Source organism: Atractosteus spatula, chromosome 17 (genome assembly GCF_055471065.1).
Source record: "Atractosteus spatula isolate fAtrSpa1 chromosome 17, fAtrSpa1.hap1, whole genome shotgun sequence".
In the NCBI taxonomy this organism is placed as follows: domain Eukaryota; kingdom Metazoa; phylum Chordata; class Actinopteri; order Semionotiformes; family Lepisosteidae; genus Atractosteus; species Atractosteus spatula.
This window is the reverse complement of record NC_142722.1, coordinates 12,753,321-12,780,094: the sequence shown is the minus strand read 5'-3', so window position 1 is coordinate 12,780,094 and position 26,774 is coordinate 12,753,321. Positions and strand designations below refer to the sequence as shown.

At 37.0% G+C, this 26,774-nt stretch overlaps 1 protein-coding gene across 1 annotated transcript in view; it reads left to right on the top strand.

Annotated features, from left to right (window-relative positions):
• The window catches only part of LOC148819143 (transmembrane protein 132C-like), a 78,354-nt gene that overhangs the window by 1,042 nt on the left and 50,538 nt on the right, over nt 1-26,774 (top strand). The window lies entirely within an intron of this gene.

The following is a 26,774-nucleotide window of genomic DNA, read 5'->3' as shown; positions in this document are numbered from 1 at the left end:
TGAAAGCCAAAGGAAATGTGTTTCAATTTTAAACATTGCCTTTGTGCCTTTTCTTCTTGGATAGTTAAGTATAAAGCCCTCTCTGTACCACAGGTGTTTGAAAAATCTTATTAACTTTTTATTTGCAAAAAAAGGCTTGAAATACTGGGTGTTCAGTCAGTTAAATAGTGGACTAGATCACAATCCAGCCCTTCTTAAGCTAACAGATGCCTGAGAAACTAGCCTGGTGATGTCATAATTGTTTCCATGCCAGAGGGTCAGATAGAATCCCATGGCTGGAGAGAAAATCATCCTCAAGCAAAAGCTCAGACCTGCTTGACCACTTAACCCTGGGTGAGGGAGGCGCAGTATTGCTCATTAAAGTGTCACTTGGCACTTCCTCAGGAAACATGATTCACAGACATGCTGCTGAAGAAGCTCTCAGCAAGGCAAGAAACTCATGTCAAAGGCATCCGTTTCCCGGGGTTCTTAACTTCTAAAAAAAAAAAAAATCTTTCATAACATCTGCTGTCAAGCATCTCGGAGCTGGACACCAATCAAGCTGGTAAAATGAGTGAAATGTTTGTAGCAGGGTGTTCGGTGTTATTTGATGTTTTCTGACTGTGGGGGCTTATTGGAGTCCTCAATTCCCATTTCTGAAGAAATACGATCTCTGTAATACACAGAACAGCAGAGAGCTTCAAGAAGAAGTTAGTTAAGAAATTATAATAAAAACGTGCCTTTTCATTTGGGTTAAGTTAGGAAAAAAAATTGGTAGCAAACAATGTCATGTGCAGGCTAGTACATTTCAATTCAAGGGATGAGCTCCAGGGTCAGAGCTTGCCAGCTGCTTGTCCATCATCCAAGTATAAAATTGCACAGCAGTACTCCTTTGCTTGGATAGGCGTTGAGTTGATGTTGTTCCTCAGGTGGTAAAAGAGTAGTTCTCCTTAAACACATTGAGCACATTTCTTCACAGAACTCACAGATCTTTTGGGGTAATCTTTTTTGATAAACTTTTAGAAGGAAAGTTACTTTCCTTTTTTTTAAAATGCTCAGCAAGCACACGTGAGCGTGTATACAGTTATATATTTAGCAGTACCACGCTCTCATCCTTTTACTTGGCTGACACATACAGTAATCAGAAAGCAATGTATTGAAAGTTAATGCTTCTTGATGTATCTCTCTTTCTTGCTCTGGTGCAGAAGGGGTAACAGCACAGCACTGCTGCTGTCCCTATATTAACGTATATTTACTCCCTGCTTTTAACTACTGTACTTTTAAATCTTCTGGTCATTTCCTAACGGTATTTACATACTTTAATTAATCTCATAAATAAGAAACCGATTCCCAGAATGAATAAGGTTGTGATGTTAATTAACTGGAGATCCTGTGCCTTTGTGTGTTTTAATAGTTTTTCCATGGATCAGGAAATAGTGTTAATAAATCTAACATCCAGTGACAGGTGTAATTTTACGGATTAGTGAGACATGCACAGGGGCAAGGAAACTTTCTTTACAAAGCCCAGAGCCTTCATGCTCCTGTCTTGTTTAAAATAAATATAAATGCAGAATTCAATTTCTTTAGCAACCAAGTCGTTCTTTCTAATGAGATTTGTGTACAAGTATTATCATTCCCAGCAGGATGTTTTCTCCGGTCAATTTCTTGTTTGACTCACTACATGAGCATTTTCCATTTTGAATCATGTCATTTTTACCTCTGGATATTTTACAACATTAAAGAAATGTCTTCCCCAGATGGCAGCTTTTCATGATTATATGATAGGAGTCAGTCATTAGTGGAGCTGTGGTGTGTTCTCGGTAACTGGAAGGTTAACCTTAACAGCTTAGCAAAGAAATGCTTTAAATACACATCATTCAGCGTGCCATATAAATCTTAAGGTTGTGTTTATGAAAAAACTGCACCTGGTGTTTATGAACTGTTGAAATAAACATTTCATGCTCTTGATTTCTCAGCTCAGTTCACTATCTCACTTGCATGTCTTAAAATCTCATCACAGAGTCTCTAAGCCTATCTGTGCTTCTGCATTTGTTATATCTACACACTGTAACTGTTAATGTCTGTCAGAATAGACAGATTCTAAAATTAACATGTGAACTCTTTAGAGGCTGTAGCAATTCTGATAAAAGATTGTCCAAAGTTTTTCTGTGTACTACAGTTTTGTGACAAACATAATACATCAAGTTGTACATATACTGTATACTGTAAATAGTATAGAGTATTTCAGGTTAGCACTAGGGTTTTATTATTGCTCAGGGAAATTATGGCTTGATTACTTGCAGTTGGTTAAACTTTTTTTCAAGAGTGTTGTTATCATTTGAAGCTGTCACTAATGTCAGTGTTTCAAGGATGATAACAGTTCTAAGCATGTTTTAGTCAACACTTTATCCTTGAAAAAAGACTGAATGCAATGAGTACAAGCAAGGCAAAAATAAGATAGACAGCTGCGATATGTTGTACAGCTGTATTCTGTAGAAAGAGTACAGCAGGACATATGATTTGAAAATGTCATAATGAGGAGATGTATTTCCTGACATTTAACATTATAGTACCTGTCACTATGGTAATGGCTAATATCTTGTAAATACATTATGAGCGCTTTGAGCATGAACTGCTTGTATATCAAGGCTTTTTATTGATTTAAGCGTGGGAATCAGGGTCTTCAACAGACAACATATTATATCTAATCCCTGTCTGTTCAGGTCTGTTTGCTGGGCTCGTTTCTAATCCCCCAGCTGTCACCAATGGCTCATAAAGACTCCTAAGAAGCTGAACTTAAGTCTATACATGATATATATATATTATTTTTTTCTCCTTCTTTTTTTTTTGAAGCTCCTTCAGAAGGATTAGACTCAGCTGTCTCATCTGTTGAACTGTCACCCATTTCTCCTTTCCTCTGCTTAATGGTTTCTTTTCTGTTTTTTTCCACGGTGGGTTGAAAGATGAGATCGCACGTGGACTGACTGGATTGTGGTCCCTGGCAGGGAAGCCTGCACCTTGTCTCATGTTCCAGTTTATTACATTTTATACCAGGGGAAATTCAAGGGGGTTATTACCTCGGTGCTGTTGCCGCTAACCTCAGATTTATTAAAGTTTGGTTTTTACACCGCTTCTGGAAGAGAACTTTGCACTTATTGTTTCTTTCACTGCTTATCTTTACAAAAAAAACTGCCTCGGTGAACATTGTTTATTGAGCTGAGCTGAGAAATGGCATGCTGGTTAACCTCTGATACAGCAGTGACAGAAGGGTGGATAAAAACAAATTAGGTTGTTGGCTTTAGCATCCCACCAAGTTTATTTAAGAAAGAGTAGAGTAGTTTATTGCCATATGTACGCATACTTTGGAGTTCTTAATCACGGTCATCTCTTGGGACATTGTGCACTTGTGCATGTGACAATAAACTCTACTCACTACTCACATCCACAGTCCAACAGACAACACCATACAATGTAGACAACAGGAACAATAAATATGTTGTAGAAAAATAAATATGTAGTAGTGAGACAACAAAATGGTAGACTATGTAAAAAGTGCATAGTGCAGATGTGTATTAAGGCAGATGCATTAAGATTTTTCACATGATCTTACTCTTTTTGTGAACTGCAGCAGAAAACTGAAGGCTTTTCCAAGGTTTTTTTTCAGAAATCTTAGTTATCTATCTTATAGAGCAAATCTTGCTGGTTGTGAATAGATAAAAGCCAGAGTGAAAATGAAGTTTGATGGTTCACCTATGTTCTGTATCAATGATTGGCATAAACACTGCAGCTAGTATTTTATTTTTCATTTTAATCCTCAGTTGTGTATACAGTATATGTTCTGCTTTGGCACATGAGAGGATCAGGGGGCATTTTCCTCACATACAGCTGTGATGGTAGTCACCAAAACTTTAATTATGCTGAATCTTAGTTATTCAACAGCAGTCAGAGGTTCAGTGGATAGATATGAAACTCATTGTTCTCGAGCTACAAGTTTTGAACAAAAAAAAGCAATGCTCTTCTGTCTTGACATTTCCCTCGATCACACAGCTTGTTCTTAGCATGGCTGTTCTATTCATTAAACATGATTTTATTTAAATACTGCAGAGCACTTTATTCCAGGGGAGTTACAATGATGTAAATTGAATTGATATGCTTTCAGCCATTATTCACCAATCCTGCATTTTCCTTGCTAATTCTTGGTACCTAAATGGTTGTACCATCTCATGAATCCACACCTTTTATGAATACATGATCTCTTTTCTTCTTTCAGAACAAGCACAGCAGCCTAATGCTTTTAAAGGATGACTTATTTGCATTTTTCCAAGTTATTTATTCTTTCTATAAGGGAGTTTTATGACCAAAAATGCTTTTAACTGAGATCTTTTTAATGTTTTAAATGTAATTAAAATAGTACTTTGCATCCTTCATCAAATTTATATTCGTAGTTTGTGACACCTAAATTGTGTCATTCAGAGACCACTTTATGGAATTAAAATGCATGAAGGTGGCCATTAAAATCAAGGCATTAAAAATTATTTCCCCCTGGTCATTACCCTCTATAACCAGATCTTTCTCTTATGTCTAGTATAAAAGCAGTGCTTCTGGACTTGGTTCATTAAGATCACTGACCTTCTGTGAACTGATGGTTCTCCTTCAGTAGCATTAGGTCATTAATCCTTCAAGCACTGAGAGGAACTAGTCCCACTTCCACAGACTTATGCAAAATCACATTCCTTCAGGTCAGTATTCTATTGAATAATAAGCCTTTCAGAAACTGCTACAGCTACACAACACTTATTGAGCAGCTGCCAAGAGACAGATAAATCTTAAAGATACCCAGAACAGATATACATGTTGTATACTTGCTTTAGTAAGATTACTAAATAATATAATGCGATCAGAAAGTTAATTAACAGACATTAAAATTTTCATTTCTTCCTTTACCTATTTTGATCTATTTTTTTCAGTGAGATGACTGATCTTTTCTGTGATGGTTTACCTTTCATTTTTAAATGTGGCTTGCCTTGCTCTTTCCTGTGAGTGTATTATGCCTTAGTGGTGCTGCTGTAGTGCTCAAATGGGGGAAAAAAAAACAAGCCAGAAAATGCTTTAAGGAGAATTTCTTCTTTTGTCACTGTCGCTGACACCGTTATGAAAAAAAACCCAACAACTTGAAAGTAAGCTAACTGTAGCCCAGAAAACATAGGATGTGCCTTTGACATTAAACAGAAGTGTGATCTGAACAAAAAAGTAATAACTGGCTTTTAGATTTTTATCCTGAAGGATCCAAAGCACTTTACAGATAGGGTTGGGCCCTCTCTGTCTCTACTGAAGTGCAGCAGCCACCTGGGTGAAACGTCTGGCTTCAGCAGCTTGTACAACACTAAGATGTTGTGTCTGAGCCTTCAGTATGGGTTTTGGATCTGTATTCCAACAGACTACAGAGCTGTTGACTTGTGACTCAAGACATACTGTACTGTCAATTCTGCTCAGACACGAACCTCTCTTATTGTGACTTAAGTCTTATATGAGCTTACACAAGATGTGAATTTAAACTCGATAAAAAAAAGTCACAATTCTAACGTTAGTTTTACCACTCATGTTGTGTTATCATTCTCCCTCACTTTCCCCAATTGTTACACTTTTTGCAACTGCCAGGAAGTGCCCAATCTCATGGTTATTCTGCTGTTCTAGCTAGTTATGCGCTAATGTTTACAGTATACTGGTTTGTCTTAAATTACTGACATTCATTTTCCGGACAGTACATTTTGAAAAACAGTTATTATTTGAACACAGTTCTAGTTTTCTGTCATTACTGTCTTCATTTTGCAAGTGGGTGTTAACCTTGAGTGATGTTAAAAATCAGTTTCTATTAATGTAACTTCTAGACATGGAAATCTAAAATAATACACATATACTGAGCATACACTCTACAACGAGTGGAATAAACCAAAGCAAATATGTCTAATGACAAATGCTAGCATGTTTTAATTCACTCATTCTCAATCAGGTCCCACTATCAGAGGCAGGTAGATACACTGCAGTTGCCCACTCAATAATTATCTGACTCACATTTGTACTAGAGAATATACATATTACAGTTTTATTGTAATAACATAATACTTTGAAAAGAAGGCAAAACTCATTCACTTCGAAATAGCCAGTCATTAAGTTGTGCTTATAAAAAAGAATATTAGTCATAAGCAAAGCTGCTTCAAATCGAACATAGAGTTCTGCCTAATTTAATATTCTTAAAATGTTAATTCCCTCGAGAGTGGAGAGGATTAGCCAAACAGGTTCATATGCTTATTTTAATTTAAGCCACGACTGTAGTCACAATTATGCAAAATAGTTTTCTCATCTGTAGAAAGGTAACATGTTCACTTCATTATCTTAAAAGATTGGAACAATTAGTCGTCATGTCTTTCTCTGTGGTACTTTCTTGGAATTTTTGTACTCTGTGCATGGTAGAGGCTTCGGGGTTGACATGTCACCCAGTCACCTTGACTTGACACTGTCGGGATGGGAGACTTGCCAAAAGTGCCTTGGATATAACTCTGATATGAGATATCACTAGGGTTGCTTGGCGGGGTGGTGGCTCTGTGGCTAAGGATCTGCGCCTGTGGCTGGAAGGTTGCTGGTTCATATCCCGCAACCTGCAGAGGAATCCTACTCCATTGGGACCCTGAGCAAGGCTCTTAACCCCCAACTGCTCCAGGGGTGCCGTATAAATGGATGACCCTGTGCTCTGACCCCAAGCTGTCTGTGTGTCTCCTGGAGAGCAAGTTGGGGTATGCGAAAAGACAAATTCCTAATACAAGAAATTGTATGTGGTCAATAAAGTGATCTTATCTTTACAGAAATGAAGGCAGTATCTCTCATGGAAGGTGTTTTGGGATCTGCCTGCTGCCTAAGGACAATCTTCACGCTATCCTTTTCTGCCACCTTATTAGGCTGTATTAGATTCCATCAACATTCTGTATGTTCTGCTGGATAATGTGGCTGTTGAAATGTAAGAACATAAGAAAATGTGCTATTGTTTGCAAGGTGGGCCTTTCTACTATTTTTTGTTTTTCGTAGCCACACGATCTTAGGATCTCAAGCACAAGGCTATTGGCTTCAGCCTTATGGCCTAGATACTGTACAGTCGCTTGTTCCAGATTTCCACTACACTTTGTGCAAAGAAGTGCTCTCGGTTTGAAATGCAGTTCCCTGTAGTTTCTATTGGTGACCCCTGGCTGTGTTTAAAAGTTGGTGGCATGTAATGACAACCACTTGGTCACCCAGATGAGTGCTGCACTTCCACGGTAGATCTTGTGGGTCCAATCCTATCTATAAATCACTTAGTGATTCTTTGAGATGAAGAGTGCTACCTGGATGTACTTGATTAGTATTATTATTATCTTTTGATTAGTTTGCATAGTTTTTAAGTAAAGTAATACAAGTGCCGGTTATCAAGAATAATAAAATTGAATTATAGTAAACCCTCAGTTTAACATACTTTTCTTTAGTTGACTCAGGATTTAATGTGGGAATTAAATCCTGATAAATGGGAATGTTGTCTGTAAAATAAGAAATAATGGACTTTCCCTGCAATAATGGACAAAGTATAGGACAATTTATATAGAGGTAGGTGAATTGATTATGATGGGTCTTGTGTGTGTTTTGTATGTTTTAGCATATGTTTGAAAAACAGCCAGTTAGAAAAATACATTAAAATGCTAACAATACGTAAAAAAAGCTGTGTAAAATGCACAAATAATGAAGGTTAAAATGAATACTATGTAGGTTTAGCAATCAGGAATATAAATGGTACCCTATAATGGTACATCAATTGAGTACGAGAGGTGTTGTTTGTGTTTCATTCAGTCTGCTTTAGTGTATTTTACACTGTATATTTATGACACGTGAAATATGTATGATAAAAAAGGTGCTGAAAAAACATCCTGTCGGCCTTAATGGCCATTTAGCAGTAATGAACACCCCTTCCTCCCTGTTAGTCCATTAGACCAGGCTTTGCTGTATTAAAATGTAAGCTTGTAAAATTTTGTTTTTCTTTGCCAGCATGAATAAAAGAAAACTGAACAGAGAACAGAAATGTAGCACAAGATCTCGTCCAGCCTTGGTGCTTGATTACAGCTATCACAGTGCATTACAGTCAGGGCAGTGGTACACCTGATTGCCAGTGAGCCTTCCCGGGTTACTGTGACCACAGATAAATTCAAGTAATCTTGGTGAGATTTTCAAATTACAGTGTAGAAATTCTATAACTGGGATTATGTTTTATTATCTAGAACAAAACTGATTTTTTTTTACCTTCTGACCGAAAATGGTAGCTATTTTCCGTCCATAACTTGTTCACTGTTTTTGGTGGAAGTAGGGTATAATAAGTAGGCTTCAAGGTTTTATAAGGGTTTATGAGGTTAGAGAGAGAGGAATCCTGCCTTTTTGAGAGTAATCTGTTGGCCTGGCAGCGTTTTACCAGCAGCTATGTAGTTTTAAAGCGTTGTCAAGGAGAAAAGCGTTACTTTATTTTTCTAAAGAAAAAACCTCCACTGAAATCACAAACATGCATGGTTTGCGTGACTAGGAAAATAACAGCATCCTTGCATTTTTTTTTTCTGTGATTGTTGAAGAAAAAAAAAATAAACTCAAAATTGATATGCAGTGGCCTGTCAAGGTTTATTTATAATGCATTTATTTCATAAATTGATTTATTACTAGCTGTTCCCTGGTGACATTCCTGCACAGCTTCCAATAAAGAATGGGGAATGGTGGATTTAAAAAAAATAAAATTATAGAAATTGTAAACCCTGTTTAAACAAAGGGCAAGTAGCTCCAGGTGACAGTGCAGTGGTTTGTGGGGGGTGTGAGGAAATCAGACTCTACTGGATGACAATAAAAAGTGAAAAGGCCTCATATTGCACACTAATAGTCGCATACTCCGAGCAATAATGCTATCGAGAGTGCTGCAAAACGGTTTGCATTTTCAAAAGGGCTTATTGTCTAGGGTTGTGAAAATGAATAAAAAAGCAATGTGGGGCTTCAGAATTCCCCCTATGAATGTCATTATAATAACAATGAGATGAAAATGAAGACACAGTAAACCTCATTAGCATCATTGCTGTATTATTCTCAGCATTGCTGTCTTTGCCTTTTATGATGGCAGTTTTAAGCTTCACAAGAATATTGAAGGGAAGGGAACTCCAACCACCCGATCAAAAGCGATGAAAATTGTAGTCTTATGCTGTTTTTCCCTTGGTAAAGTGAAACACTTCATAAAGACATTTAGATTCTTCACATAAAACAGAGAGAAAGGTTCATTGCAGCTGTATTGAAAATTATATTTAGGTAGATCTTATTTCAGCTTCCACAACAACAGTGAATGCAATATTGCAATATGAGGTGCCTAGTCTATCACTTGTACTTAATTGTATCTTGTACTTGCATTAGCTTAGGATCAACATAGCAGGAAAATTCTGTATGACTGGGAGACTGATCCAGAGTTTGGGCACTTTTCCTGAATTAAACCATTGTAAAGTTGATGGACGAATATTCTAAGGATTTGGTTAGTGAGATGGTCCACCCTAGTGACCTTGCTTCACGGTGCTCAATGCTCAAGTTATGGCTTCCTGCAGGTTTGCCTGTCCTTGGGCTAGAAAGTATAGGCACCTTCTTTTTTTATTCCTTAAGAAGGCGCTTAGAATCACACATGGGGGGCCTGCTGCAGAGCTTCACAGTGAACTTTTGACTCTGGCTCTGTACTTGGAATTACAGAGCTTCATTCACTGTCAAGAAAAGTGAATTCCCACCCTATTACTTTGGGCCACAGAGGTTAACCGGTAGAACTGGTAGCTTACTGATGGAATAAAGTAAATACCTAAGCACTAAATGCTCCTCTCGTTTCCAACTATGCACCAATTTCACAGCCATTTACTGATCTTGGCATTTAATCACTTAGGAGATGGAGGTGCACAGTGTTTCTGGGTTGACTAGTGAGCGCTGTGCTTCATCATTGCAATCGTAGCTCCACTGAGTGGCTGGATGGTCTGTGTGCCAAGTTGGGCTGTGCAAAATGAAATGTCACATACACTGCATGTCACCCTCCACTCAGTGTTAAACCTGAACAGCTGCCATGTGGTCAGAGCTATTTCTGATGATACCTTGCGAGGTTAAGAAGTCCCATCATAAAATAGGCAAAGAAAGACCAACATAAAAATAAGTACTTTCAACTGTACTGTAAGTGCTAGACAACTGTAATATTGTAGTTGTCCACTTGTCCTTTTTCGGATGTTTTTACTATTCTGTGGGCACAGACTGCTCCAAAACTACATTTAATAGCAGAGTCTAACACAAATGAATTGTTAATTGCTAAGTATACATCTCAGCCTAAGAACAGAGTAATCTGAACACTGAACACTGCATGGTAAATTGGCACTTGTTTCTTTTGTCACAAAAAATAAGATTATAAAATGTATTAAACTGTTTTTTCCATGATAATTGCTCTTCTGAGTTATCTTATTAAATCAAAGTTTGAAACGCCCTACAAACAATATAAGATAGTATCCGTTGACTGTTTTTTTTTATCCTATCGGCTGTAGGCTAATAGTGTTTTAACTTCTAATATGATTGGCATTGGTTTGTGCTGCTCTTATAAAACAAAAAAAAATCTCTGTGGATGTTTGTGCTTTAATCAGGATGCATAAATGCATCATTTAAATGCACCGCTGTGAAAGACTATGCTCTTTTAAGAAAATGTATAATCTAAATACGAAACAAATGGCATCTTTATTAGTTCTGGGACTGTTCCATGTATTTTGATTCAGTAGTTGAAAACACTATTCTTGTAACATGTTGTCTGTTTGATCACTTGTCTGTGTCTCCATGTTCCCTTCAGGGTCTCTTTAACTCCCTGTCAACAATGGAGAAGACGGATGTCAAAACGTTTGTCGTTAGACTCTAATTTCTTTAGCCTACAAATTTGATCTATGACTGGTTCCAGTTATGGATCAATGTCGCAGGTCCTCTGGATAAGCACTTTTTTAGTAACTCAGAGTGATCTTTCATACCTGGGAAGTTTAATTGAAGTTTTTTCTTTCACTTGCTAAATCGATGCAAGACCATGCATATTACTTAATATTCTACATATTACATATGCTGTAAGATCGATATGTATTTATTTAATATTTTAATGGGTCGTGCTTATTAACATGTGGAAGATGTAATTGATTTCATATTCAGATATATTTACAGTACGTTTGATAACTGTAGGATTTATTTCTCTGTTCAGTCATATGTTTATTGTTCTATATTGCTTAAACTACATAAAGCCATGACTTTTGTAACTTTATTTTCTTAAGTTTACAAGATATTTCTGCGGTGCAGGAATAAGACAGGAGAAGTAATATTGAGGATAGTGGATATATCTTTTTAAACTGGGAGCATGCTGTGGGGCTTTGTGAATTGCTGAAATCCCCTGACAAAAAGGCTTCTGTGTTCTTAACCTTCACTAACCACATGAAAGGACCTCCTTTTAGGAGATAAAACTTTGCAAAGAGAAAGAATATCAAATATTAACGAGAAATAATTAAGTAGCCTGAAGATGATAAGTGGGTGATATTAACTGGCGGGCATTATGTTGACTAAAAGAACCCCTGCTGCTGACTTTAGTTGTCTTTTAGTGTAGTTTCAGATGTGTGGCTGCATCTAATGAGCACAAGTGATCCAGTTCATGCACAGTTTTATTCAGCAACAATAGATGATTAAGTACTTTTCCATTTAAAAAATAATGCAAAGTGAAGCTAAAGAATTAAATTTTATGAATATGTTAGCTTGTTAGGAATATATGAAAGGATATATATGCAGAAGTAGTTGTTTGAGAACAGTTTTGCAAAAAATTACCTTGCTTGTGATATTTTGTAGCAAGTTTTCATTTGGATTCATGCTTTATATCACTGCCTTTCTGTGAGTATATTAGTAAATAAATTGCTGTGCCAAAGTAACTACTTAAGTTCTTCAGGTCTCCAGCTGTAGGAAAGGTACAAGCTAAGTTGTGAGAAGACCCTGAGACTCTGTTGGCTGCTGAACATTGAAGAGCTGAGAAGGCCACAGCTGAATCACCAAAAGCGGTGATCTTGTAGTATGTACGTAACTCTGTGTATAACGTTATCATATGTACCCGTGAGAAGTCTTATTCATGTGGCAGAGGGGTTCAGGAGTTTTCAAGCTATGACAGTGGAGTTAAAGGCTCTGAAATATCCAGTTTTGTGTCTGAACCTAAAATATGCTGGTTGGAAGAGCTAACAAAAATTCAAAATTTGTGGCAGTTACATATGAGTGGAATATTACGCTAAGTGTTGGAACTGAGCTACGTGTTGATGATGGTGGTGATTGCATTTGATCTTCGGGTCAGAATTATTCAATGTAGTTATGTAACATGGTAACCTGTTCTCCACACCGCCTCGTCCCACAACCCCCTCCTCCCAGCCCTCCCCTCTTCCTGCTGCAGATCTATTCTATCGAACTGTGCTTAGCGAAATAGAAAGCTAAGAGATGGATAAGACCATTTGCTCGATATAGTAGACACCATGCAGTGCTTGAATTCAATGGCCAGAAATGAGAAACACAAGTACAAACGCATGGTTTAGAATTAGTTTAGGGTAGATGGTAATAGAACACAGACACACAAACAAAAATAGATATACAGTACCAGAGATCCTTTATCCTTCCCTTTACCTGAAGCCTTGTATTCCTCTTAAGGGTCACTGAAACCTGTGGCCTATCCTGGGAGCATAGGACACATACAGTAGGACATAAGACTACACTTTAAACGATGCTCCAATGAATCACAGTGACACTAGAGAAGAATAGAATTCAGAATCAACAATTAAAAAGCTAACTAATATATAAAGAAACCATGAAAACAATATAAAGATGTTTCTTGTATAACATTAGAAAAAAAAAGGATACAAATTTAATATTTGTTGGGTTTTCTTTGGTTGTTTGTATCTTATTATTCCTTATCCAGTCATGTCTTTTATGTTGTAAGGGAACCAGATTTAGCAATATTAGTGTGTATTCCTTTGGGTAAATACATGTACAGTATGTTCCTCTTTGTTCCACTGAGCACCATCTTAATTTTCTTTTTTAATTTAATTGTTTACTTTTAGGTGCAATTACTACATATTTGAGGTGCTACTCATTTTCTCCTTCTGCTGTTTGTTTTGTTTACTTTAGAATTACCCCCAGGCCAAAACCTGTTTGAGGAACCATCCCACCCAGAATGCTAGGTTATTTATTTCTAATTATAATTTTCCAGCAGGAAGTTGTTATTTAATATAATACCATTGATTTCAGTTTCTGTGGCTCAAATTAATGAACCCAATCTGCTCCAGGTCTAATCGCTCTAGCATTATTGCCAATAAACATTTAACTCTGGCATAAAACCTCATTAACCTCGCTGGGACAGACTTCCTCTGTCTCAGACCCAGAGGCAAGAGTAAGCAAATCTGTAGCATGATGTTAAGTTTACTGCTAACTTAGCAAATCGCTGACAGTGGGATGAAAAAACATCACAGTCCTGAAAGGTGTTACCAAATACATATACTGTGTAATTCTATTGTTTGCTTGGCTCAACCGATAGGAGAATCATTTTAATTGATTAAAAAAGCACTGTTTTGTGAATTACATACTCCAGGTTACATTTGTTTTTTATACAAAGGGTTTTCAGATGGAACGTTCCTTTGTAATCCTGCACAGAATAAGTTGCAGCATGCAGTTCAAACAAATAGGTCATCATGTGGAATTTTTCATTGGCTTACATAGAGTACCTGAAACATTAACCCAAATGGTGTATATTACAGTCTTTTCTCACTAAACTGACTATTCTTAATTTCTGTGAAATTCTCTCCATCTACAGATACTGTTTCATCATGTATAAACTCAATTGCTTAATCCATGTGTTATAGTGGTTAGGGTTCTGCACTCTGGATCAGAGTGTTGTGGGTTCATATCCTGGCTGGGACAATGCTGTTGTACTGCAAAGCAAAATGCTGCAATACTAAATGCCTTGCTGCATTAATGGGTCTCCAGGGCATCATTGTACATTAGAAGGTGTTCTCGGTGGATTTTACTTTCTAGTTTATTATCTAGCGTGATTCTATGAGGGACCATGTACACAGGCATCGCACTCAAGACACATATTGTACCTCTGCTTCCACCCTGTACGCTTTGGTTAGTACATCTACCCCCTTGGTGCTGTGCTGCATACAGAGACAGTATGGTATATGGTTTGACTTCAGATTTGTGTGTGGGGTGCGTCTTTGGTCTGGGTCCTGCCTAGAACCCGTGCCCTTGTTGTGAACTGCCCCATGGGGCATCACACTATTAAAACAAAGGAATATCTACACGTCAGCATAAAACAACAAGCAAACATTGTAGTTCCACAGAGTTGGCAAAGGGAAAGTGTAGTGCTCTTGTCAGTTGGCTGTGTGCTTGGAGAAAAGTAACCTGTTTTAGAGAAAGTGAGTAAATTATTTTCAGATCTTCCTCATGCAAAAGTGTGTTACAGCAAGCCTGTTAATAAGTCTTTGTGCTATGTGTCTACTACATTAGGCCCCATATCTATCATGACTGAATGATTAAATGACTCAATGTACTGGTACTGGCAGTCTGGCTATATTTTGCCAGTCTATCTAGGGTCCTGGAGCATGAAGATATTGGTGATTACTGGGATCAACTATGCTCATGGGGCTGTAATGGGTATCATTGGCTTCTTAGACACTAATCAATATTAATCCAGGACCGGCCATCATTCATTGGCAATGTGGTCAACAGACAGTAATGTTAACTTTCCTCTCTGGAAGCTGGCAGTGATTTTCACATTGCTGGAAGCCAGTTGACTGTTTAATCTGGAATGAAAGTGCTTGAGGCATCGGTTTATGTGATGTGGACAAGCTTAATCACAGTGGAAATAAAAATGCTATTCTTATTTTTTTAAATGATGCTGTAGGGAAAAAAGTTCAAGGGCTAATGAAGCCAAGTTTTCTGACTGAAGTGTGAGACAAAATGCATTCATCAGTGTAGGTATTTAATGCATAAGCTTATACTGTATAATGAGATGAAATTGTGTTCATTCTCAGAAAGTGTGTATTTTTAATTTGTAGGGGGTATGCAATATTAGTAACTCTTCAGTTAAGCCTGCATTGTTTCATATATTCTATCAAAGGTCACACTTTTCTATTTTGGCATTTGTCCCATTTTTACAAAAAGAAAAATATTAAATCTCTTGTTTACACATATCTGACTTCGTGTTGGAAGAATGGTTGTAAGTTTTTGTTTCTGAGATATATACAGATTCTCCTGTGGTTTCCAGTGAAGTTTACCTTCTTCCCTATTTCCATGGTGAACGTTGATAGTTTCTTTGCATTACTTTTTCTCTTCCTTAGAGACAGATGAGCCTTAATCAAGGTTGCTACATGTGTCATATCTATTTTCTGAGCTAAGAAGTCTTAAAAGTCCCTGAGAGCAAAGAACATTTGCTCGGTTTCTACAGGTCCTGTTATGTAAGAACACTAAAATATAATAAAGATAATGAATGAGTGGTCACTGGAGACCATTGTTTCTCAACCCAAAAGCCAAATTAAGCATATTATTTCTTGACTGTGTCCACAACTTCAAGCACTGCTTTCTTTCTGTACAGTGCGATATTTTGTGAAAAGATTTATTTGCATGTTTATGTTTGTGTACAGTAAGTGCAGTCAGACTTAGGAACAGTCTCAGCAAAAATATTCCAGTATGGTGACTGAAGACACTGTGCTGTGTGAGGCGGCATAATTCAAGGCCTTAAACTGAAGTCCTGACTACTAGGTCATTAATGATCTCTGGACACTGTTCGTAAGAGTAGGATTGTTAACCCCTCTTTCCTGGCTCTATTTTAATCTAATCCAAATTTGGACAGTTTGACCTCCCTAAATTTCTCCCTGAATTTGATTAAAAAAGCAACTTCTTATTTCATATTATTATTATTATTATTATTATTATTGTTTTTGTTGTTGTGGTAAGTACTGTGACAGATAATAGAAAAAAAGTATGCAGATACGTCTTATAATTATATTTTGTATTCTTTGAGTTCTATTTTCTAATCCTTTACTGAATTCAAATAGATCTTTAATATTATTACTACAGGTAATATTTGATTTGTTTACTCTGAGACTAAGAAAATTTACTTGATTTCTTTCTTTAATTTGGATGAACTGAAAGACTAAAAGCTATCAAATTTTGTCTTAAATTCCATAATTAATAAGTCTTTCAATAAATTACAGTAGGCCCTTAAAATTGCATTAATATTTCAAGGTCCTGAATTGTTTCCAGATATTCTTTTATTTCTTTGCAATCCCTTTCTTCCCTTTCATCTTTTATTTAAAGATAATATGAGATAAATACATTTAGATTAGCTGTTCTTTTCAAACTTCACTGTTTACCAGTTGCTTGACAGCAATATACAGTCCAGCAGGCATGTGTATTAAGGAGTCTGAGCCAGCTATCACAATGTTTATCAATCAAGCCATTGTTGTAACATTGCATTTTCAAAGAACAGCTTGGGGGACATATTTTTACTTTCATTATTGTGGTTAATTTATTCAAAACGTGGTGCTAAACTTCAGTATGGCTCCCCTTTGCATTACAGCTTGCTCTTTCTCCCCAAGGTGGTAGTGCCTTGATTTCATTACTGTTCTCATTGACTTTGCAAGCATATTCTGCCAGACTTTCTGGAAATGAAAGTCAGTTCGCAAAGCAGTTGTTTAAGTTCCAACTGTGAGTGGCAGAGAGTGAAATGTGTTGTGAGAGCTTCCCCACGTTTGTGTCAAAGTCGGTGAAGGCATCTGTCGCTGTGACGGTAAATCAGGGGCAGCAGGAGCACTGTCAATAGTGCTAGCAATTTTCACAAAATGATAAGTAGACTAGGTTTAGCATAAGCATTTTTTAGTATTATGTAGGAAGCAGGCAATCAAACATTATGTTGTCCCCAGATTTTGAGCAAGGATTTCCATGGATGTGGTGTGTGATCTTAGCTCAAGCACATTCTCAGAACCTGTGAATGGACAACAGCATTCACAGCACATGAGGAAAATGACTACAAGCAAGAGAAGGTCAGGATATTTTTTCATGGCCAACAGCTTGTTATTGAATAGTCAAAGAGAATCTACCTTTATATATTGGATATATATAATTACAAACATGCTGAGTATTTATAGCTACTCTTGATCCACCTGCAGAGAACTGTCTTGCTCTCTGGTGTGAGCCTGATGCTTGTTGATGATTGATAAGTGTTCAATTCAAATTTCAGTTCTTTCTTTTCTGGACTACTGATATCTGTAAGTGACTTACCTGGGTTTACTGTAGTTTTTTTTTCACATGACTGAAAAGGAATTGCTGCCATACTGTCTAGGTTTGGTAGGCCTTTGTTTGTTGGGTGACCAGTATTGCATGACATATTTAATATAAATATGCTTTTCTTCTTGTATTTAATACACACTATTTCATTTGTGCTCATAACCCTTTAGATGTATGCCCAGGGTTCATTATAATAGTATAATTAATACCTCTCCGACTTTTCCTGATGAGTTACAATATAGGAGGATGAAAAATAAATGATTAATTTAAAATAATCTAATGAATATTAATATAGTGCTTTAATTCCACTACAGTGCAGGAGTGTAATCGCCAGATCTATTTTACATGAAACAAGAAAATATGACAGATGGGAATTCAATTCATCCTGTTTTTTAGTACAGAATTGCTTGAGTTAACATAAATTTAGTTGGATATTAAAATACACCTCAAGGAACATACTGCATATATGTTTACAGATGTAGGTAGTGACACTGTCTATCTTTATCATTTTATTGCAAATTAAAAGTGAAATAAGTATTTAAATTAAATTAGCATTAAACATGTTGGAAGCATGGAATACAAGGAGCTTTTTTGTCAAGAATACATTTAAAAAAAACTGTAATGCCTAACGTTATATCTACATCTCTTGACTAATGAAGAGATGTTTATTTTCTTTTTATATTTGTGTCTGTGGTGGATTACTTGGCTTCTGTGAAAAATGGCCCTGGTGTTAGTGTGTGTGTTTACAGTATGTCTTTGTATCCATGTATACATTTTGCTTGTTGCTTGCTGGGATGGTTAGTTGGTTAGAAAATGGATGGGTGGATTTGTTGCTCTTGTAATCCCAGTTTCCTCATTCAGTTGCAATAGGGATATCATTATGTAAGAAAGGGGCTGTACCTATTGCAGTGGACACATACAATCCCTACTGATGCTCCCTCCTGTGTGTACTTCGTGACTGCATTTTCCCTCGTGGTTGGAGACTTCCCCATGGTAATCCACGCGCAATCTCCTCCTTAGTCTGTCCCAGTGAATGAACACCAAGATCAATTATTAATGGCTATTTTAGAGCTGGCTGTTTGCTTTGAAACCTGCAATCAAACCACTTTGGTGCCTAATTACATCATGCCTCTAAAACTAAGGAACATATTAGTTTGGTTAATGTTTGGGTAGGGGAAAATCAAAACTTCTTAGTGGCTCAGTACGTTACTGGTCCTCACTTTCCGACAGGAAGTAGGGAGTGCCAATTCTAGGCTGACACAGGAAGGGGGCATTGGATATGTTGTTAAAATTAAAGCTTCATTCTTAATAAAGATCATAAATGTAATATTCAGTACACTCTGCAGGAATTTTATTTATTTCTTGTGTTTTTAACATTTTTGAAATTTGTGCTTGATTTTGTCACACGATCACAAAGTCTTACAGACTTATTATATTTACATTAGAGAAATTAAGGAAAGATATCCACACAGTACAAATTCACTCTGACTCTGTATATCCATCAATAATCAGTCATTAAGAGATGTAAAACTGTTTTTTCTTAAAATTCATGTGCTCTTGATATACTCAATGTTGATTTCTTTAAGGACTATGTAATCATAAACAGTAATCACACAAGAGAAAGCTTTGTGCGCTACATGAACATAGTAATGGAGATGGGAAGTCTGTGAATCACACATGAATTTAGAGAAAATTTAGACATTCTAAGCTGTGTCAGCTAGGTATCAGTATGTCGAGATGCATATTATAGTCTGGAATTAATACCAGAAATATTATATAACAATATATAAAATACTAAGTTGGTAAATCTAAAAAATATATTTTTTTATCTGTTAGCTGCCTCATATCATTTGTTTTGCCTAAGCAACCATTATTGCAGCTGGCCTCTTTGGATGCTGCAACACTATTTCTGTTTTCCCTATTTCTGTTGTGTAAAAGTGGACCAAATGAATGGCACCAGACAAGCCATCCATCATGGGTATTAGTTTTGGATCTTGAATGAAATGATAGGAAGAAGGATGTCATCACTCACATCCTTCTACTTCGTATTCTAGCTTTGCTTTTTGTGAAATATTAGCTACTGTACAGTAATCCGCAGACTTCAGGACCAAACCATTTCATTTCCAAACTCCTGGAGAGAACTGGGATGTTCCTTGAAGTAGAGCTGACAAACCCAGCACCCAGGAAGTGTATTTTTGTAAACCAGAAATAGACTTTCTTATTTAGTTATAAATGCAATCTGTTTTCCAGGATTCTGAGATCTAACTCACATGAGGTCCAATTTTCCCAATAGCCAATTAACCTCCCAGCCTGTCTTTGGACAGTTAGAAGAAACTGGAGCACCCAGAGAAAATCCACACAAACATGGGGAAAACACACAAACCCCACACAGACAGCACCCCAGGAATTGAACCCGGGGCCTCAGTGCTGTGGCAAGGCAGCAATACTAACTACATTGCCAGCCTGCCACCTTAAATGAAAGGATTAAATGACCATACGTAAGCCACTTTTGTCCCAAATATTCTTAATTGTAATCATTCCCAATGTCGTTTCTTGAATGATTATATATTTTATATGATTATTATGATATATCAGACACAAATCCCTTTCTTTTTGCATTCCATCTCATGCATCCTTCCTCCACCATCAGTCCTTCTGATGAGACATTAAAACAAGGCCCTGATTACTCGGTCATTTAAAGATCCCAAACCCCTCTGTTTGTAAATCCAGCCTTCTTATTGCCCCCTCCTTAATTGAACAGGTTTAATACAATTTCTCCCTTCTCTAATGTGTAGTGGGAGTGCAGGCACATAATGGCTCCTGCGCATCACCCAGGCTGGTGTCACACTTCAGTGGTCGATGAAATTGTTCCCCTCCTATATGTAAAGCATTCTGAGGTCCTTTGAAATGAAAAAAAAATGTTATATAAATGCATGGAGTTATCTGCACTGTACAGGTAGCCAGATTTATCATTTTAGCCTTTTCAGTAAGACATCTTCACTGTATCAAAATTCAGCAAATTCCCTGGGTCATATTTGGTCAATGGAGTATTTAAAATAGAATTAATAAGGACATTTATATTCATCAAAGAGGATGGCTGTTCTTAGTCATTATTTTAATTACATTTTCTTATAGAATTTTACAGCTTTTGTCATGCTGAAAATGATGTGATATTGGTTACAAATATCCCTGTGTCTTTGTGAAGATTATTGCTATGACAACACAAATGTTCATGTGAATTCTGCATTGGCGTGGCCACACACGTGTTCAAGTGAATACATGAGTTTTAGAACACGCCTACACTTCTGTCCAGCCCTAGTCTCTGGCAAGGCACTCATTCAGTATCTGTAAGGTAAACCTTGATGTTGACTCCATTGTAATTTACCTTTGCCAAACCTAATGATGCCCCAGGCAATCATTAACAGACTTGCTTGATCAATGAGTCTGTGTTTTATGGCAGAATAGTAGGAGGATGGGAATTTTCCCTATTTCAGAAAAGGACCCACTGTAGCTTTAGGGAAGGGGTTTCCAAATCTTCTCCTGGAAGGCCAGTGTGTCTGTGCCTTTCATTCCCACACATCTCTGAATGCTAGAGCTAAACAGCTCTAGAACAGTGGTTCAGCCGTTTAGTGGTTCAGCTGGTTACCAGTTTATCGGGACTGATTTAACTACTTCTCCCAGCACTCACTTAGCTCAGGTGACTTAGAAAATAAACACGCAGATACGCCAGCCCTCCAGGATCAGGACTGTTCACGATTTTTTAGGAGAATAGTAAGGAAAAGTCATTGTTGATAAAATATTTGTTGCACTAATAATTTCACAAATGTTATTCAAAAGTAAAGTATTGAATTCATATTGTATATGAAGAAATGCCCCTTCTTCATCATACCTAAAGAAGTGTTGTGTTTTTTAAATAAGCACACTTAAACCACACATTAGTGAAACCTTAACACTAATCCTGTGGGTGCTCAGACTCTCCTCGGTTTGGATGCTCAGCCAAGTTTTCGCTGTGGGTACTTGAGCCCTGAGGCTCCAACGCAGTCGACATGTCTTATATCTGAACGTTTGAGGCTGTCCCTGCATGGGGGGATGGGGGCTTTTAGTTGGTACTGTACATGCACCATGAACAAATTTTGCAGAGCCACATCTACTCTGAAAATCTGGAGAATCTTCTTCAGACCTTTGTAAGAATGCAAGGCAGGTTTGAAAGGACAATTGCCCTGTGTACAGCAGAGGAACATGGGAGTCTCAGGTTTCTTCTCAGCTCGCTGTTTTAGTCCTAATAAATCACATACAGTAAAAGGCCACACACATGCTCGTGAGAATACAGCAGCATCACACCTGTAATAAGTATAATCAATGTTGTTGCATGTTAAAAAAACCACATTAAGACAACAGCTGTTATTAAAATCCACCTTAACATCTGCCGTTAATCTCCTGTGGTGCAGGCAAAGAACAGGATTGAAGTGAAGCTGGAGTGAACTGAGTGCCAGTGCAACAGAGGTTCTCTGACTCAGGGATTGTAAACGGGCTACTTGCTTGCTTTGCTGAGAGCAGTCCAATCAAAAGCACAGACCACACTGTTTAAACCTCGGAAACAGAATGCCTCTAAAAAAACAACAATAAATTACTCTGTCATATTTGTTAAATAGCTACAGAAATTGTATCTGTGTAACTTTTCATTTGGTTAATTGCCGAGATTTAAGTTCACGGAGTAGTTACACAAGATTCAGTGGCCTCTGTAGAAGCATAGCTTTCAGCCTAATGTTACCCACCGGAGTTTGTCATTATTTCATTTCATATTGCTGAACATCTCCTGACAGCACAAATTATTTCTCTGTTCTGTTTCAACCACCAGCTAACAACAACCCAGTGACATTTATCATTACTAATTTCTTCTTTCTTTATGCATGCGATCCTTTCTGAGGGATTTTTTTTGTAATACGCCTCTTGCTACTTTTGTTCAACAACCCCATTGAGGTGCTCTGGAGAGCACGGTAAGCTAAAGCTTGTCCTTCTCCCACGTTGGTCCTGTCAATTGAGAGGAGGCACTGGGGGATCGGAGAATGACCTCAGCTGCTCAGAAGTCCGCCTTCCCAGCCTCCTTTGCTGTTGTACCAGCACACTTTCTACCATAGAGACAATCCTGCCACTTGGGATTTTTTCTTTCTTCCTTTTGCTCCAGTCTTAAGAAACAATTGCTTTTCAAATATATTTTCTATATTTGAAAATGATCTGTCTTTTGTTTTATGTTTGTAAATGACCCTGAAAGCATAACTCCTAAAAGCCAAATCGGCAATTGGCAACCTGCTCCCTTATTGTTTAGCTTTAGGATCCCAGGTACACAGTGCACTTTGTTGTGATGGGCTTCCACCTCACACTGAACATTGGGAGAATAAGTCCTACATAATGGACATCTAAAGTCTACCCTTGGCCTCTGAAATGAAATTCTTTAACAAACTGATGTTTAAGTAGGCCTTCAGCAGTCATTACCTCCAGGATTCCCTGTTTTCACCTTACAGAGCTGTTTGTTTTTCGATTAATGCACTGTGGCAAAAATTGATTCCATTTCCGTAATATATTATTGTTGTCGCAGCACACAAAATTGCAACAGCACATGAAAACAGCCAACAAAAGTATCAGAGCAAAGCGGATTTTTTGATTAATTCAAATACTTAAAAGAAAGAATAAATGCGATGTCTTTTGGGGCAGTTTTGTCTGTAAATGAGAAAATTCCATTTTATTAACCTGGGAGGATTTCATTTGAGTTGAATTTTTCTCATCTTTTTAGCTGTTTATCCCACTGAGGGGGAAAAAAAAGTATCCTGAATAGGGAGAATCTCAGGCTTACTGCAGAATATCTCCAGAACAGTTGAAGGCATGTTCAGGATGCCAACACCTTCAAGGACTTTTGGTGTGTGAATAACAGATTCAGGTTCAGCTGGGGGACTATAATTCTGTTGCTTGTAATTGGCCTTTTATTTTGCATACTTATGACCCTAAAATAGATCTGCAGAACTAGAAACCGGGTGTCTTCATCTGAGGAGAAATAATGCAGATTGCATAAAGTGAAGGTCGCTTCCTGGCTCATGGCTGCAACCTTATTAAAAGGTGTATATATACATTCTATATATATTTGATTGCAATACTTTTTAGATTTTTCTCGATTTGATTTTACATATGCTTCCTATAGTGCATATTGATAGAGTTGAGCAATTTTTAATAATATCTTCTAAAAACCTTAACTGTATATTTTATATATATATTTAACATTAATGCATTTATTTTTTAATTATGGAATGCGATCATATATCATGGAGTTGGTTTATGTGAAACACATGTTGATATGTAATGAGAGTACCTCTGCAGTAAGTTTTGTAAAAGAACACTGAAAATACTGAAAAACAAATGTATTTCAATAAATCAAGTGAATGCAATGAAATATTTAGCAATTTTAAACATATTGTTTTGCCAAAATCAACTTTTACAATTAAATTTAATTGTAATCATCAGCACTGGTGATTAGTCTTTCTCTCTAGCTGCGTAGTTTGGATAATTTGAAATGAATCACAGTGTTTTAGTCCATGAATGAAATGATTGCAATTTATGTGGAAAGTAAAATGTCAAATGATATGCGATAGATTCAGTTGTTGAACTGGTAGATGCTGAGACTCAAAATTACATTTGACATAAAAAAATTGAAATCAACCTTTGTGCTAAAAATAAAATTCAGTATTGAATTATCCATAATATGTGTTTGTTTACATGCAGCCTATCTCAATCGGTAAAACTCAGAATTGTTAAGGGTGTTGTTGGTAAGCTCTGATAGAGCTCAAAATTAGATTATTCTTTCTTTGCAATTGATTTCAGCCTGGTAGTATTATGTTGCACATGGCATTGTCTCTTGGCTTCTTTTCAGCTTTCTGTATACCAGGTGATTTCTGGGTACACGTGTAAAAACTGCACATGGTTCTGTATTGGGCACCAGTTTCTTTGCATGCTCCCTGTAATAATGTTTATGAAACAGGGCTTGATTTATAGTTCTTGAATGAAGTGAAATGACAAAAAAAAACAAAACAAAATAATAACAACGACGGAAGAAAGCCCAAGATAAAGAAGAAGCACCTAATGTGATTTCCTGGTTGATAAGAGAATTTCTTTTGACATTTGTGCCTTGTTCTTAAGCAGCTGCTGAACCGCCAGGAGTAGACACTTTGAAATGTGTGTGTAGGGCCCTTAAGATCTTGGAGAAAAGATAGCACCAGTCCAAATGCCAAGGCTGCAAGAATCCCGTCCATATGTGGCTCTGTGTGAACCCCAGCGGTGCTAGACAGAAAGCAGAAGAGGCCATATCGGATCTTTCTGTATGATTAAATGAAAGTGTCACAGTGAAACATTGGGTCTGATAATAGGACAATGGAGCCAGTTTCAATTATGGCTTTCCCTGGAGAAGACTGGAAGAAATAAATTACCTCAGTCGTGAAATTGTTTATTTTTTCTGTCAGTTTATTCTCTGTGACATTTAAATCTTTCTTTTCTCCGTCTCTTCAAGAGGCCTTGAGGGGAAATTCCCTCCCTAAACTCAATAGCTATAGACTGGGCTCATGGATTTGGCATATTGCAAATGGCGTTTTAAATATTTCAGGTAAATGTTAACGTTTTTAGCATCTTAATTAAATATCATTCAAAACTACTATTATTATTTCACTAGATGAGCAATAGAACCAATTTTCCCTGACCAGAGACAGAATACATAGATTTGCTTTTGTGGTCTGCTTTTTGTAAATTGTTTTAATTCAAGCTTTTTTTTATCAATTGGAGAGAAAATGCTTATCAAACCCCATCTCATCTTGCAAGCGTTTAATCTCACCACATTGCTCTCTAAAATGAAAGCTGATAGCAAACATAGACCATCAGATACAATATATCTTCTTGGAGATATTGCTGGAAAAATACTTAACAGTTGAGAAAAACTACTTTTCTTTGTGAAATTGGTGTCTAGAAATAGATTAAAAAACACATTAAAATTGCATTCAGGTTATACTATTGAAGTCAATTTGATTTTTATTTCATACATATTTTGTACTTTACAGGTTCTGTATACCTGTACCTTATAGGGATTTGCTATATAATGACAAAAATATAAGTTGTTACTTACATGCAGGGTTAATTGTGGAGTGTGGTTGTATCCCTCAACTGGTAGCAGCTTTAAAATCAAGAGGACAGAGAATCCTCTTAACTACTCTTCTCCTCACAGTGAACTATACACTATCAGCCAAGGCTACAGATCTACTTTATTTCCCCTGTGCCCATTCTGTAGCACATCGGAGAACACCAAAATTAAACAAGGTTTTTTTTTCTTTCACCTCTGTGATACCAGTAGGTCTCCAATTGTATTAAAAACCACCAAATGCAAAGGTCCTCAGATACATTTGGTAATCATAAAACCTCCAGTTCCCTTTCATAGTTGACTTTAGACTCTACAGGGGCTGAAATGAGAAGCCCTCCAGCTTTGTCTAGCTTAATTGCTGAGACTGAGTTAGTACATTTGCACCCAATGATCCATTAGCTTCAGGCTCATCCTGAAAAATGAGACTGAACAGCAGTCCCACTCATTTTTACTCATCTGTTGAAGAATGGAAGGAGAAGGGAGAGCACTGGATACGCATTTCACAAAACAGATGGGGAAATAGCATATACTGTACAAAATCTACAATGTGAATATTCTGAAGGAAATTCTGTACTCCCAAAAGGAGGAATGGGATCACAGGATGTCTCATTTTATTTAGAATTACTATATTGCCTACTATGTCCAGTATATGATTTCACTTACTTTGAATTCAACGCTATAGAATTGAAGGAATTCTTAATACACTAGAATCTACTCAGTAGAGTGCACAGTAGTTTTTTTTCTTTGTGCATTGCCTGCAGTCTTATTCTTTCCAGAAGACGGGTTTATTACCATACTTACGTGCATTGCATAGATGTAACATCACTAATAGTCACCCCCTGACAGGTTTTCCTGTTGAATTTGAACCATTTTCTCCTTTTACCCATCAGAGCTTAAGATTTTGGAAACATTTTAAACAGCCTTGAAATCCCCTTCTAGAACTCTGTGTTTTGTAAACTGGCAGAGAGCTACAGTATATCTGCACTTTTATATCTGCATTATTCAATGTATAACTTAATTTCTTCTTCAAATAATTCTTATTTCTTATTCTTATTCTCGTTTAAAAGGACATATTCCCCAAAATACTTACTGTACCAGTGGTAGTTGTTTTCATGTTTGTTATTAAAGGCTTTTATATATTTCTTGACTTGATGTCTTTGTTCAAAGAGCATTGTCTTTGGAGTCTATTAGACAGTAGACAGACTGCCTCAGCAACCAGGCAGTGTAAGTT